Genomic DNA, 17,466 nt, shown 5'->3' with positions numbered 1-17,466 from the left:
TATGGTTTGTCATTCTACATTTGTTTCTGGATGTGAGTCGACTAGTATGCTATAGATGTTCATTCTAATGTATAGTTCACTGGATTAACATAACTACCAACTACAAACTTCTCATTACTTGAATTCTAGGTAAACTATATTAAGATTAGTAGATAGACTGCAAATTGAGATAATTATTTTTACATTATTTTAATATTTTGTGATGATGCTATTTGATAGCAATTTGAAAATTGCCATTTATTCAGATATCAATTAGTTGTCAAATATTCAACCACACACTATTTTTCTATTAAGCATAATATTACCGATCAGCATTCAGAAATCACTGAAAATAGACTAACTGAATTAAACCATTATGCTTTTCCTCTTAGGTGGTTGGCTTTCTGTGGTAGGCAGAATTCCAGGGTGGCTTGCATGATCTTCCCCCCCCAGCAAGTGCTACTCGTATGATTATGCAACCTTATACGGCAATAGAAATTTTGTAGATAGAACTCAAGTTACTACTTGACCCTAAGACAGAGAGATGAGCTGGGTAGGCCTAAGTGTTCTTTAGCCAGTTGCAGCAAAGAATGTCTGAGAGATTCAAACAATGAGAAGGATTTAACATTATGAAAGTCCCTTCTTGCTGAGCTGGAGGAAGCTGCAGGACTAGGGCCTAAGAGTGGCTTCTAGATGCTGAAAGCAGTCTTCATCCGATAGCCTGGAAGCAAACAGAAATTCAGTTCTCAAGTCTAAGGAAATAAATTCTGCCAAAGAAAGGAAAGAGCTTGGAAAAGGCCCTTGAGCATGCACCTAGGCCCCCACCTGTTTTTAGCCTGAGCAGAGAATCCAAAAACACCATTCCCAACATCTGATCTATAAATCATGAGCTAACAAATGAATGCTGTTTTAAGCCACTAACATTATTTTATTTGTTATGAAAAATAAAATAATAAACCTTCAAAATACACTTAATTTTATCAAACTGGTTGATAGCGCATTTGATATTATACCATATTACCTTCAAATATATTTTTATATATTGTTTTTGATTTAGTCTTTCAAAATTTTCCAATAAGTAAATGTATCCTGCTATTATCAGTAGGAAGTTAAATATTTCTTCCTGCAATTCTCATGTTTCTAAGAAACCCTGAAGATCCTCTGTAACAAGCCAGTTCCTCTGAAAGACCCAGTTCTTCTTTTTGTACAACAGACAAAACTGTCTAGCAAATCAGACTGTTAGCTCTATTAATCACTTTGCTGTTATAATAGGTCACAGTTGAAGACTATCTGTGTCTAAGGTCATGCTCTGGCCAAAGCCACAATAGTTTCTCAGGCTGATCATCAATATTATACTTTTGTTTTTATTTTTGGTAATTTATATTCATTTGCTATTCATTATTACACACACACACACACACACACACACACACACACACACGTGCGCGCCCGCGCGCGTGGACAAAACATGGTATGCCAGCTATCTGAGTTGAGATGGGCTTACCAATTTCAGCCATACATTTTTTAGGAATTAGGTATTTCCCATGAACACAAAAGGTATTTTGTTAACACACATTAAAAGTCCAGGTATCCCTGATTATGAGATCCCATTTTCAGCATTGGTATCTTTTCTTGCCATCAGACTAAGACTAGAGCCTCCTAGACCAGATTTCCTTAATTTCAAACAATATCATGAAAAATGGAAGTGATACTCCAACCCCTTTACCATAGTCTATTGCCATATTCTATCTAGAAGGAAATTATAGGTATCGCTCACAAATCAGGGGAGGGTATTAATCACTGGCATGTCCTTTGAGGACCATCATTGCTTTTGAGGACCATCATTTCACACAATGAAAATGATAATAAACTTCACAGGGGGCATGCTTTTATTTTCAGTAGTTTTTAATTCATTCATCCATATATTCCAAAAAATATTACAGAGCAATGACTAGAGCAGTTACGTTTCTATTTGTGACGGATTCTGCAGTGAACTAAGAGAATAACATATCTGCACTCATAAGGTTTATATCCTATTTGATAAGGTATTAGATAAATGCATAGACATGAAATCAGATAATAAAAGAAGCTGTGAAGAAAACGAAAACAGTCTAAGTGATTAGAGAGTGACAGGGGTGATGTTATTTTAGAAAAGAACCGGAAACACCTCTCTGGAGAGTAGTAGTTCAGCACTGACTTGAAAGAAATAAGAGGGCATAGGCATATAGCCAAAAGCATTCCTGGCAGAGGAGAGAGTACTGTCAAAGGCCACGGTGCAGAAGTGTGGTCTGGAATAGTAGGAAGGCCAGAGAAGCTGGGCCAAAATGAGCAAGGAGAAGAATTTAGGCGATAATGCCAGAGATTCATTCAGGTAAATGATACTTGAACCCATAGGAGCTCTTCCTTATTACCTGTGATACAGATTCCCATGTGTGTGGGGCTGGGGGGCCAGGAGCAGTGTGTCAAACAAAGGGGTACAAGGGAATGACATTTGGTTTTGGTCTTAAGTGGGTTCTGTTTATTTTTTTTTATAAAAAAAATAAAATTTGAAGAACAAGAAAAGAATGATAAAAAGCATTTGGGTATCAACTGCAAGAGTTCAAGCAAGGGATTATAGTATTTGTTATCACAAAGAAAATAAGGAAAAAAGACTTACTTATAACTTTTTGAAAATCCTTCACAAGTTAGTAGCCTTAAAATTTTGAAGTTTCTAAAACACGCAAACTGTCTTCAGGACATGCTATGTTCCTCCTACTTTCTACCTCTCTGTTTACATTTTAGAAGGCCACAGATTTTGTTCTGTGGTTCATGTCCATAGAGACACAGTTTGTTTTCCTTTCTCTGTCCTGGGTCAATCTGTAATCCTTTTCTGGATGGCTGGTAACAAAATTATAGTTAGTATAAGTTTAGAAAAGGGAGAATATATCCATCAAGATCCAATAAAAAATTTTAACACCATATCCTTTATGAAGGAAGGTAAGAATAGAAAGGAAAGCTTTGAAACTTACAAAACCATAATGTATAATATCCACTAATAGAAAATGTACTATTTTTATTATGTACATTGCTTCAATTATTTTTCTGTTAGATAAGGTTTTAAGTTCTTTTCTTCTTTAGAGAGTTTATAAATATTTGATGAGTTTTCATCAGAGAACTATTTTTAGTTTTAATACTGTTTCTATTTGATGGCCAACTAGTAAATCCAACTTTTCTCCTACAGTGAAACAATATAAATGATATGAACCAACCAGTGGGGTTTTGGCATAGGGACAGCTTATCTAGTTTTCAATAGACTTTCCAACAAATAGTGTTGAAGTACTAACTTTAGAAAACAGTCAGCATTTTTATGTGAAAATAGTTCCTATATAGTTTTAGGATTTAATGGGCTCCCAAACAATATGAGTTGGTTCTAAGGAAGCTCCCAGACAATGCTCTGTCAGTGAACCCAGAAAGCCCATTAACATAAGGGAATATTTCCGAATAGGATGCTTCTGAAGGGATTGCCAGGACTGAAATTTAGAGAATAATTTGAACTCATAATAAATGAAATACAAATGTACACATATGCCAACTGCTTATATTGAGCCTTGCCTTTAAAAAAATGTTTATTTATTTATTTTGAAAGACAGAGGCACAATTTGGGGAGGGAGAGAGTGAGGGGGAGGGAGAGAGAATCTCAAGCGGACTCTGTGCTGTCAGCGCAGAGCCTGACCTAGGGCTCCATTGCATGAACAGTGAGATCATGACCTGAGCCGAAATCAAGAGTTAGACGCTTAACCAACTGAGGCACCCAGGTCCCCAAGCCTTGCACATTTTGAGGACAGGCTATTGGAGCCTTTATTTGAGAATCTAAACCAGGAACCAGTACATGCTCCAGGCCCTGTATTAGAGCAATTCCCCTACTTTTTACATATTTTTACTTCCATGGAATTAAGTACTTTACCCCTATACATTTAAATTTTGTTCCCTATACACAATTGCTATTCTAATTTGGTACAGAATGGTTTGAATTTTGTAAAATACAAAGTTTTATAAAAATTGCATAAAATACATTTAAGCCACAAATTGCTTTATTGAATTCACGTGACTTTTCCCAGACAGCACATTTAACTATATGCTTATTTTCTAGATTCTTTGTGTTTAGCCGAATACCCTGATGCTTCCTGTATGAATACAGACATGCCGATATATGTATATATATAAACATACACATATATGTATACATACATATGTATGTATATACACGTGTATGTATACATACATATATACATACGTGTATGTATACATATATGTATACACATATACATATGTATGTATATATACATATATTGGCATGTCTGTACACACACATATGTATTTATATATATTTGAAGTTTTAAAACACAGGGTTAAATACCTTGGTAAAGCATATTACATTTTATTTTGCACGTTAACTTTTCACAACCTAAGAAAAGTAATATTGAGCAAACACATATGTTAATACCAAAACCATTCAGTTGGTCTACAATCTAATTTGAAGCTTGCAAAAAAATTAGTCTTAAATGTATGTATTACTTTGTCTTATTTATATAATAATATGCACTGAGGTTGCATACATTTTTATTTTATAATTCAGCAGCTAAATTCTAACTTAACCTATAATTGTCTCCTGTTACCAAGTATGACAATTTCTGTCCTATAACAGGAATCCTTAGACCATTCACATTTAATGTATTGATATTATCTTTCCAGCTCTTTTCTATATGTACATGTTATCTCTTTTTCCCCTCTTTCCTGCCTTCTGTTTTGATAACTGACCATTTTCTTCGGATTCTACCTTGCTTCTTCTATTAACTTATTTTACATACATCTTATTGTTAATTTTTTCATGGTGCCCTAGGGTTTACCATAAATATTTTAAATTAATCAGTCTACATTCACATAATATTACACTACTTCACAGGTAGTGTAATAATATTACAACTTTATATTCCCAATTCTTTCCTCCTATCCTTTGTGCTCTTATTGTAAAACTCTTTTAAATGTGACATAAACACATAATACAGTGCTGCATTTTGTCTAGTATTTTTGTTGCTAGTCAGAAAAAAAATAATAAATTTCAATGTACCATCTTTTTGTTTCTATTCATTTCATTTTTTATGTCTACCTGTGATACAGTATTTCTGCCAGAAGGCACTTCTTTTATTTTTTTACAGAGTAGGTATGTTAGCAATTATTCTTATAGTTTTGGTTATGTCTAAGAAAGCTGTTATTTCTCAAATATTCAGGGTATAGAAGCTTCTATTACAAATGATGCTACCGTGAACATTCTTGAACATGTCTCTATAAGAGCATATGTGGGATAACTCTCTACTTTATGTCCCAAGCAGAATTTCTGGGACACAAGATATATACAACTTCAATTTTACTAATTGTTTTTGAATTGCTAGGCATTATATCTACTTACAAAGGTACTAATTATATTTCATTGCCCCTGTTTTCCCCATTCAACCCTTGGAAGTGTCAGAATTTAATCTGTATATGATACTTCTGTCTGTGAAGCATATAATATAAATGTATTTGCCTTATTATATACATATTTATTCATAATATCTAGGACTATAACATAAAATAATTTAATTACTGTCCAACTTTTTTGGAATCCTCTTAATATGCATCTTTGAAAGAAAAATGCATCCAGATTTTAGAGATTGTAAAAAAATGACATGTTGAAGTATAAGTTCCATTATTGTGCATGAAATACTACTATCCATTGCTTCTAAATTTCTGAATCATAAATCAAAATAGCTTAATAGAAGTTGTACAGTTTTCAAGAAAGCAATTTAAATTTTGTACTTTATTAGTATGTCTATTTTTTGGCAATTTATACTTTTCAGTTTCAAAGTTACATTTCCAGGGGAAAAAAGGTATTGGACTGACAATGCATACAATTTACAACTGAAATTTTACTACTCATAAATGTAATAAAAGTGTATGGTAGAAGATAAATGATTTTTTTTTCTAAACAGTGATAAAAGACTTACTTTTGATGAATATATTATTAGAGGGTAGAAATAGTTAAAAAAAAAAACAACATCATTTGCCTTTCTGGTTTCCAGTTCTTTTCAAAATATAGAATTTAATATAACCATTTACCATTTATCAGGAGGTTATAACCTTCAAAATTTCAGCTCTTGAACTAACTGAACAGCCAAGATAGAAAAATATTCTCCATGTTATCAAAACAAATGGGGGCTAGTTTTTATTAACTGTACTTGTGCTGTAACTTGTGCTGATGTATATAAATTAGGTATTACTACAGGATGAATAACATGTACATTTGCAAGTCTTTTTTCATCCTTTGAACATTGTTTAGAATAACCATATTTGCAATAAGTATTGAAAATAATTGCAAGCCTTCATGAAATATTCAGATTATGTAGAATATAGAGTATTAAGATAAAGAATATTTGAACTTTTTAAACCAATTGAGAGTTAATTTAAGCGTACTCAAGTTGACATTGACACACTTGATATATATTCTCATTAAAATAAAACCATGCATAATTTTAAAATAAACTATAATAAAATAGTTTTAATCTTGGTCATGTTTCTTCTAATCTGACCTTCACTGTACTGCTTACGGAAATTCATACTTCCATAGAACAACATTCATGAACTAGAAAATACACAAAAACAAATATAGAGTAAGTTTCTCTTCTTTTTAAATTTTCACAGATCCTAACATTTTTGAATAATGGGACAAGATCTTCTTGAAATCTCTGCAGAGCAATGTTCATAAATCACATGTTTCTTACCTCTATTTCCTTCTTACCAGGAAACAGAGCAAAATTTTAAAGATAGTTAAAAACATGGGAGACATTACAAGCTCCGGCAAAATAAGCATTAACATAGATGGCCCAAACTCAATTTTTAATGAGCATCTAAAAGTGAAGAGAGGAGTGCCTGGGTGGCTCAGTAGGCTAAGCTGCTGACTTGGTTTTGGCTCAGGTCGTGATCTCATGGTTTCATGGGTTTGAGCCCTGAGTTGGGCTCTGTGCTTCCATCCCAGAGTCTGCTTGGGATTCTCTCCCTGTCTCTCTCTCTCTGCCCCTCCCCCACTCACACTGTCTCTGTCCCTCTCAAAATAAAAAAAAAAGTGAAGAGAAAGTGTCTGGGAATATTTGAAACAAATATTAAAAATAAAGAAAATCAAACTTTGAACCATTAGCAAATTATATTTTAAATAAAATTAAAGAAAAGAATGTGTTTTTGTAACAGTGACTTAGTTTTGAACAGGGAAATATGTCCCCTGTAAATTGCTAATGATGAGTCTATGTGTAATCCAAACAGGTTAAAACATGTAGGGAACCTGGGAAGAGAGATGCTTAAATTCTATTTTATTTATTCAGACCAGACTTATTTTTTTAGACTCCAAATATGAGATAAAGTCTACCTTGAGTTTTTTCACAACTGTCTGGTGCAATTTGTCTGTGACTAAAGAGATACCCTTAATATTGTGGAGGTAAAAATTAAAAAGTAAACAAAAGTAGTTCCTGAATTTCCAGAAGAATGGTTCCTGAATTCCCAAAAGCAAATAGCAGCGACAGAAACAGATAAAATAATTAAGGCTAGGTGTTTTTGACGAATAAGAATCTGGGTCAAAAGGGCTACAAAGACATTTCAGGTTATGAATTCAGTGTGTGAATATTGCATGCACCTGTGTGTGTGTGCGTAACATATTTTTATCACACGAAATTTGAAAAAAGTATATACCAGATAACATAGAAGGAAATGTTAAAAAAAGAAAGAAAAAATAGAAAACAAGGAAAGCTTAAAGAAAAATGCAAGCATTCTATAAAGTAATACATCTCTTTCCCCACTTTCACTCTAAAAAGTTTCTTCTCAAGGAAGAATAAGTGATTAGTACCATAATCAGAAACATAAATCTTTTGTTATGCTTTCTTTTTCTAGATCCCTGGTTCATATGTCAAGGAGAATCTGCTCATATTGAGTTTTTCACCTACAGAAGTAAATATAAAACATATTATATTTTGATAAAGACTGAGGAGAGAAATTGAAAAAAAAAACGTCTGGGTTCTCTCTAGCCATTAAAAACCTGAGGGAATTCAGTAAATGATATATGGGTATGATATATGGGTTTGGAAATATTTGTGTTTTAAAACAAAGCCTGCAATATTGGAATAGGTCAAAGACTCACCATAAATTAATTGACTAAGATGTTAAAAGGAATACAACATTTAAACTCATGTAAGCTTTCTTAGAGAAAGCCCATCCTTTTGTCAGCATGTAAGTGACAAGGAATGTTTACAGTTAGTTCTTATTTAGGTAATGCAATCTAAAACTTGATTTTTAATTATTTTATTTTTAATATTTTATTGGATTGTGGTAAGACCACTTAACATGAGTTCTTAACAATTTTTGAGGCAGAATACATTATTGCTGACCATGGGTACAATGTCATATAGAAGATCTGTACAGCTTATTCATCAAATTTAACTGAGGCTATATGCCCATTGATTAGTAACTCCCCATTTCCCCCTTTCCCAATCCCTGGAAACCACCATTCCACTCTTTCATTCAATAAATTTGATTATTTAGATTCCTCACACAAGGGGAATTATGCAGTATTTGCCTTTTTGTGACTGGCATATTTCACTGAGTTTAACATCTTCAAGATTTATCCATGTTGTTGCATATTGTAGAATTTCCTCTTTTTCTTTTTGATTATGAATTGTATTACATTGTATGTGTATACCATATTTTCTTTATCCACTCATCTGTCAATGACCACTTAAGTAGTTGCTACATTTTGGCTATTGTAAATAGTGCTGCAATGAACATTGGGAGTGCTCATATCTCTTCAACATCCTACTTTCAATTTTTTTGAATAAGCACTTTACAGTGGAATTTCTAGATCATATGGTAGTTACACTTCTAATTTTTTGAAGGACCTCCATACTATTTTCCATAGCACGAGTTCCAATTCTGCCACACCCTCACCAACCCCCCCCCCTTTTTTTTTATAATAGCTATCCTGACAGATGTGAAATGATAGCTGATTGTGGTTTTGATTTGCATTTCTCTGATGATTAGTGACATTGGGCCTTTTTACATATACCTGTTGGTTATTTGTATGTCTTTAGAAGAAAGTTCAAAGACATTTTGAAGAAATATACATTCAAGCCCTTAGACCATCTTAGTTAATCAGGATATTTAGGTTTTTGTTTATTGTTTGTTAGTTTGTCTTTGCTATTGAGTTTTAAAAATTTGATATTGACCCATAACTAGTGAAGAAATTGAATATGTTATCAAAAATCTCCCAACAAATAAGAGTCCTGGGCCAGATGACTTCTCAGGGAAATTCTACCACACATTTAAAGCAGAGTTAATACCTACCCTTCTCAAGCTGTTCAAAAAAATAGAAATGGAAAGAAAGCTTTCAGACTCATTCTGTGAAGCCAGCATTACCTTGACTTCCAAACCAGGCAGGGACCCCAGTAAAAAAGGAGAATTTCAGGCCAATATTCCTGATGAATATGGATGCAAAAATTCTCAACAAGATACTAGCAAATCGAATTCAACAGCGTATAGAAAGAATTATTCACCATGATCAAGTGGGATTCAATCCTGGGCTGCAGGGTTGTTTCAATATTCGTAAATCAATCAATGTGATACATCACATTAATAAAAGAAAGGATAAGAACCATATGATCCTGCCAATAGATGCAGAAAAAGCATTTGACAAAATTCAGCATCCTTTCTTAATAAAAACCCTCAAGAAAGTCAGGATAGAAGGAACGTACCTAAACATCATAAAAGTTATATATAAAAAGCCCACAGTTAATATCATCCTCAATGGGGAAAAACAGAACTTTCCCCGTGAGACCAGGAACACAACATGGATGTCCACTCTCACCACTGTTGTTTAACATCATGTTGGAAGTCCTAGCATCAGTAATCAGACAACAAAATGAAATAAAAGGCATCAAAATTGGCAAAGAAGTTAAACTTTCACATTTTGCAAATGATATGATACTCTACATGGAAAACCTGAAAGACTCCACCAAAAGGCTACTAGAACTGATACATGAATTCAGCAAAGTAGCAGGGTACAAAATCAATGTGCAGAAATCAGTTGCATTTCTATACACCAATAATGAAGCAACAGAAAGAGATATCAAGAAACTGGTCCCATTTACACCAAGAACCATTGCACCAAGAGCCATAAAATACCTAGGAATAAACCTAACCAAAATGTAAAAGATCTGTATGCTGAAAACTATAGAAAACTTATGAAGGAAATTGAAGAAGACACAAAGGAATGGAAAAACATTCCATGCTCATGTATTGAAAGAATAAATATTGTTAAAATGTCAATACTACCCAAAGCAATCTACACATTCAATACAATCCCAATAAAAATTGTACCATATGGGCCCTGGATGGCTCAGTCTGTTAAGCATCCAACTTCAGCTCAGGTCATGATCTCACAGTCTGTGGGTTTGAGCCCTGTGTTGGGCTTTGTGCTGACAGCTCAGAACCCAGAGCCTGCTTTGGATTCTCTCTCTCTCTCTCTCTCTCTCTCTCTCTCTCTCTCCCTCTCCCTCTCTCTCCCCTTCCCTGCTCTCTCTGTCTCTCTCAAAAATAAACAAACATTAGAAAAATTTTTAAAAATTGTACCAGCATTCTTCTCAAACCTAGAACAAACAATCCTAAAATTTGTATGGAACCGAATAGCCAAAATATTGAAAAGAAAACCAAACCTGGAGGCATAACAATTCCAGACTTCAAAACCTGCATTACAAAGCTGTAATCACCAAGACAATATAGTATTGGCAAAAACAAACAAACAAACAAACAAACAAACCAAACAAACAAAAAAGCAGACACATAGATCAACGGAATAGAATAGAGAACCCAGAATTGGGCCCACAAATGTATGGCCAACTAATATTTGTCAAAGCAGGAAAGAGTATCCAGTGGAAAAAAGACAGTCTCTTTAGCAAATGGTTCTGGGAGAACTGGACAGCAACATGCAGAAGAATGAAATTAAACCACTTTCTTATACCACACACAAAAATAAACTCAAAAGGATGAAAGACCTAAATGTGAGACAGGAAACCATCAACACACTAGAGGAGAAAGCAGGCAACAACCTCTTTGACCTCAGTCGCAGCAATTTCTTGCTCGACACATCTCCAAAAGCAAGGGAATTAAAAGCAAAAATGAATTATTGGGACCTCATCAAGATAAAAAGCTTCTGCACTGCAAAGGAAACAACCAACAAAACTAAAAGGCAACCGACAGATGGGAAAATATATTTGCAAATGACATATTGGATAAAGGGTTAGTACCCAAAATCTATAAAGAACTTAACCACACTCAACACCTGAAAAACTAATAATCCAGTGAAGAAATGGGCAGAAGACTTGCATAGACACTTTTACAAAGAAGACATCCAGATGGCCAACAGATACATGAAAAGACGCTCAACATCACTCGTCATCAGGGAAATACAAATCAAAACCACATTGAGATGCCACCTCACACCGGTCAGAATAGCTAAAATTAACAACTCAGGAGACAACAGATGCTGGTGAGGATGTGGAGAAATGGGAATCCTCTTGTACTGTTGGTGGGAAGGCAAACTGGTGCAGCCACTCTGGAAAACACTGTGGCAAAAAATTAAAAATAGAACTACCCCACAACCCAGCAACAGAACTACTAGGAATTTAACCAAAAGGTACAGGAGTGCTGATTTATAGGGGCACATGTACCCCAATGTTTATAGCAGCACTTTCTACAATAGCCAAATTATGGAAAGAGTTAAATGTCCATCAACTGATGAATGGATAAAAAAGATGTGGTTTATATACACAATGGAATACTACTTGGCATGAGAAAGAATGAAATCTTGCCATTTGCAGCAATGTGGATGGAACTGGTAGGTATTATGCAAAGTGAAATAAGTCAGACAGAGAAAGACAGATATTATATGCTTTCATCATATGTGGAACTTGAGAAACTTAACTGAAGACCATGGGGGAAGGGAAGGGGAAAAATAGTCACAGACAGAGAGGGAGGGAGACAAACCATAAGAGACTCTTAAATACAGAGAACAAACTGAGGGTTGATGGGGACATGGGGGAGAGGCGAAAATGGGTGATGGGCATTGAGGAGGGCACTTGTTGGGATGAGCACTGGGTGTTGTATGTAAGTGATGAACCACAGGAATCTACCTCCAAACCAAGAGCACACTGTATATAATGTATGTTAGCCAATTTAACAATAAATTAAAAGAAAAATTGGAACAAAAAAAAACTGTTTGGTATATGATTGGTATAAAGTAGATATTTCTGTAAAAAAATAGATATTAATTCTAGTATGCTCTTTTCCCTCCAAAGAGTTATAAGTAACTGGTTGCCAAAATGAAATTAATCTTGCATTAGTCTGTTTTAAAAAATGGAAATGTCCAGAAGAAAACCTTTCTCTTAAATGCTCAGTATTTTATATTATGCTACGGCATGTGAAATTAAAAATAAATTGTCACTGAAGTACATTTTAGTTATTATTAATATATTCACTTCACAGCAAATAAATACATACTTAGTATGTTTAAATAGTTCACATAGTTGGGTGCTATAAACATCTATATAGTTTATTATCAACATGAAACAAAACAACTGAAACAGAATTACTTTCATCTTGATTTCCTCTCTTCAGTAACCTATGTAGAATTCTTATTTTCTGCTCTTACTGCAACTACCATATCATACCCCCAAATTATACTGTAACACTTAGAGCAATAAGTTTATTATATTTTTCTCCACTACCAGCAGTTTTACAATGCCTTTAAAATAATCATACTTCAATTCTTTTGAGATAGTTCCTCTTAATGGCAGACATGATTACTGGATTTAAAAATCTGAGTATAAAGCTCTTGATATGAATTTCCATATTCTCTCTGAAATGATTCAACTATGCTTAATATTCAGCATGAGATGTGAATTGTAACAGTTAAGGTAAAAGTATTCTAATGAATATTTTTAATTGAGATTATGTAGATGGTTGGTGGTAAGAACATGTCTCTAATACCATTTAAGGTTAGAAATGCAATACTTACACATTTTCGTGTGTGTCAAATTCCAGTTTTTAACTATGGAGGAGTTATTTCTTTAAATATGTCAATCTGTGGTAGATAAATACATTGTAGGGTACACTTAGACTTTTTGAGGAGGCAAGTTAAATTGGAAGAGTTGAAGCTATAATTTAGACAAATCAACAGAAAAGTGAACATCCCCATCATCTGGGGCATGTTAGATGATGTGCTGTAATTACATAGCTTTATTATCTTTATTGATTACATTTAGCTAAAGATTCTTTTGCTTTCTACTCCAATTTGCCTGAGTAAAATACTGAAGAGAGAGTAATCACATCATTTTCCTTCATTTACCAAATCTGTTATTTTTTGTTTAATATCTAGAAAATTGGCTAAAACATAATTTTAAATGTTTTAACTCTGCTTTGATTCCATATAAAAGAAATAGAAAATCTTAGAGTGTACTTCTATGTCTGTTGTTTTATTTCCTTACAATATTTAGCTAACCTTCTTAATATAGATTAGTGACTCAAAATATGTATTTATCAATTGTAAATTATGACTTCTAAGGTGAGGCATGGAGGTTTTGCAGAACAGACTTGTATATAATTGGCAAATAAGCAAAATAAAGTACACCCCTTTCATTCTTTTTGATGGAAGAGATTCAGAAATTATTCAGTAATTATAGAAAGAAATCCATGTATAATCATTAGCTTATACATTCAATCAACACCTTAATTCAATTTTAAATAAAAAAAATGAATCCAAGCAAAATGTGTGCTTGTTTATTCAAACTCATTAGAAAAATGTACAGAAACCTTCATTTTCATGACAACTTAAACATAAGCAATAACAAGGAAATGTTTATTGGGGAAAAAAATGTTGACTTTATGGCTGTAGCACAGCAACAACAAAATTCTTCTAAAAATCAAAAAAAATATATAAATGTCTTTATTCTCATAAGTTGTTACTTCTTTAAATTTTTTTTTTAATGTTTATGTATTTTTGAGAGAGAGACAGAGTGTGAGCGGGGTGGTTGGGAGAGCAGTGAGAGAGAGAGAGACACAGAATCTGAAGCAGGCTCCAGGCTTAGAGCTGTCAGCACAGAGCTTACTTCTAAGCTACAAAAACTTTAAAAATAAAAGGTAAATACAAAAGTCACAGAAATATATTCCTCAGAGCCATTGAGTAATTACATAAATAGTCTGAGAACTAAACGGATGCTATTCACAGAGAACATTTATCATAAGTGAATTTTAGTGGCAAGTGGAGACATTTCCCAAAATTTAAAGTAATACAAATGCCAATTAATTAATTAGATTTACTGGATTACTCTTAATATTTAATACATTTATGTAAATACCCCTGTGTAATTTTATCATTTAATATGTGTTATCTTTTATTTTCTTTGAATGATGCAATATTTATATTACTGAAAACTATAAAAAATTACAAAATATCTGACATGGAACTATTACTGCAATATGATAATTTTCTAAAATACATTTTTATTTATACTTTAAAGTACTATAGATTATATTTTATTTGTAAATAAAATACATAAATAATGCAAATAATGCTTTTCTAATTTGCTAACTTTTGATATTTTTTTCACTGATTATTGATAAATTTAAGCCATGGTAAGTTTTAAGTATTTTGTCTATTTTTACAATTTCCTCTCTGCATCGCTTGTTTATTTATCATCTAGCTTACTTGTACGTTGTTTTTAATATCTAGAATTTTTAAAACTTATTAGAAAATGGAAGGCATCTTGTTTTGGCAGCTGCTCTGCCCTTACCTTCATTTATAATGCTCTAATTTAATGTTTCATATGACTGTTGCAAATAAATTAAGTGGCATTTAGTAGCATATAATTAATATATTCCACAGATAATTCCAATTTTTTTAAAAAGCGCTAATATTTATGTATATAATTATTGCTTTGGGAATTTCAGTTCAGACTTACCTCCCTATCATGATAATTATGTTTCATATTAAGTTATATTTGACAAACAACATGCGAGTCATATAAACTTTTAGAGTCAAACTGAATTTGAAATATTTATCTTAAAAATCTGTTCATAATATATATTTCTGATAACACTTTTATCATACATAACTTAATATGTAAAGACTCCTTCACATTCATGATTTATTTACAAGATCTGAAAGATTCTGATGACTTTGGATAATATGTTGGATTAATTTGAATTTTCTCTAAGTAAATCAAAGCCAAGTAAATATTTACATATGTAAATTGACCATAAAAGCTCTAAAATCCAAAATAATAATCATGCTCTAAGAAAGTAGAAGGTACAAAGTAATTATATTTTCTTATAAAATTCTATAACTTTATTATTGAGTGAGTTTGTAGTGTTTGGCTTACTTATCTCAAAAGTGGTATTCATATTTATCCCACGCTTTCCATCCAGTTTATGTAGGTATAAATTATGGTAATTTTTTTTTTTTGGTAGAATAACTGACACACAGAAGAATGTAGCAGCATACAGAACATTTTTCATGTTATTCTAGTGTTTCTTGTTTCCTGATATCTGCTTCATGGATATCCATATTCCATAAAGTTGTCAGCCGGTCAGTGCCTGAAAACTTCTAGTAATGAAGTCCTATATACTACACTAAGTTTGCCCTCTTCAGTATTGTCTTCTTGCGGATTATAAAATTTTGGTTGTCAAAGATTTACTATGCCTATTTTATTACCCACATGTTTGTATAGAAATCTCCCTGGTAGGAAGCAGTACATAATAAAAATGTACTAATCTGAAGTTTACACACTGCTTCTCTTCTTACACACTACCACTTACTGCTTCTAGTTTGGCTACCAAACTGTCTTCATATCTGTCCCTACTCAAAGTAGAAAACTATGCAGAAAATTTTCATATAGTTCCAAACAGTAAAATTAAGAAAACAACTTCTGGCAGGCCTGTGAGGAATTAATCCCAATTTGGGCAGTCAGAACAATTATTCAGGTCACTGAAGTGCTATCTGGCACATTACTCAACTAGTGTGGGACCCATATATCCTAAAACACATAATGCAGCTTCCCAAATTGTCTAACTTTCATCCAAGTCAAACGCAGGATGAAAAAATACCAGCTGCATTTCTGTTTATGACTTTTTCCCCCAATGTATTTTTGATATGATGTCTCAATGCACATTTTCAGCTGATACCAACATTTTTATAAAAGTTAGAAAATAAGGGCATATGCAGAACCTATTATTGGAAGAACTGGGATAACACTTCACATTTGATTTAAGTCCAATGCCATGACAATCACTGCCTGCCCTAACAAGGATTGCTCATGCAGTGGTTTGGCCCAATAATTTCAAAAAATCATTAAACTAACCGAATGCTACAGAGTTCTACAGTTAAAATAATGTGACTAAATTGACCACTACACCAAAGCAATATAGTTTCCATCTAAATTATTCTGTTTGGTAAATAATCCAATATGTAATTAGCTTTGTTATTTGTATCAGTGTATATTTAAAATGGATTTTGGGGCACCCGGGTGGCTCAGTCGGTTGAGCGTCCGACTTCGGCTCAGGTCATGATCTCACAGTCTGTGGGCTCGAGCCCCACGTCGGGCTCTGTGCTGACAGCTCAGAGCCTGGAGCCTACTTTCGATCCTGTGTCTCCCTCTCTCTCTGCCCCTCCCCACTCTCACCTCGTCTCACTCTGTCTCTCAAAAATAAATAAATATTTTTCAAAAATAAATAAATAAAATAAAATGGACTTTTAACTTGGATCAGACAGCAGATTGCTGCTCACCTTAAAAGTACATGTATATACTATGTAAAGATTAGTATTCTATAAATTTTGCTTAAACTTTTTCATTAACACTTCTCATGACCATGTCCTTTGTGTTTATGATGATGTTTTCAGGGATGTTGGTAAACTTCAGAGCCATCCTGCCTTGGCTTTCATGACCGCAGTACTTAATACCTCAGTAAGGCTACATGGCTTTGCAGCATAATGAATTTAGGGGAACCATTGCTGCCCGGGATTATATACAATAGCAAATAGTACCTGTAGCTATGCATTATGTGCAAGATAAGTTTTGTGTTTTTTTTTTTATAAACCAGGGCATCTCTCTCCTACCTTGGGGCCTGTGGAGAAATCACACAGCCTTGGTACATAAAATTGTTATCTTCCTTGTAACTGCCTAGCTAAAATTGTTATTTTTAAAAAAATTTTCTTAAATTCTCCCTTAATTTACTACAGTTTATTCACACATAAAAAGGTAGCACCTTGGCTTACTTTAAATAATCTTTTAAAGAGGAAAGAACTTATATTTAGGGTATATTAACACATATGTGAGAGTACCAGACTTGGGCACACAGCATAACTCACTTCAAGGCTTGAGG

This window comes from Acinonyx jubatus, chromosome A1, assembly GCF_027475565.1.
Source record: "Acinonyx jubatus isolate Ajub_Pintada_27869175 chromosome A1, VMU_Ajub_asm_v1.0, whole genome shotgun sequence".
NCBI classification, from domain to species: Eukaryota; Metazoa; Chordata; class Mammalia; order Carnivora; family Felidae; genus Acinonyx; species Acinonyx jubatus.
Note: the sequence above shows the minus strand (reverse complement) of the source record.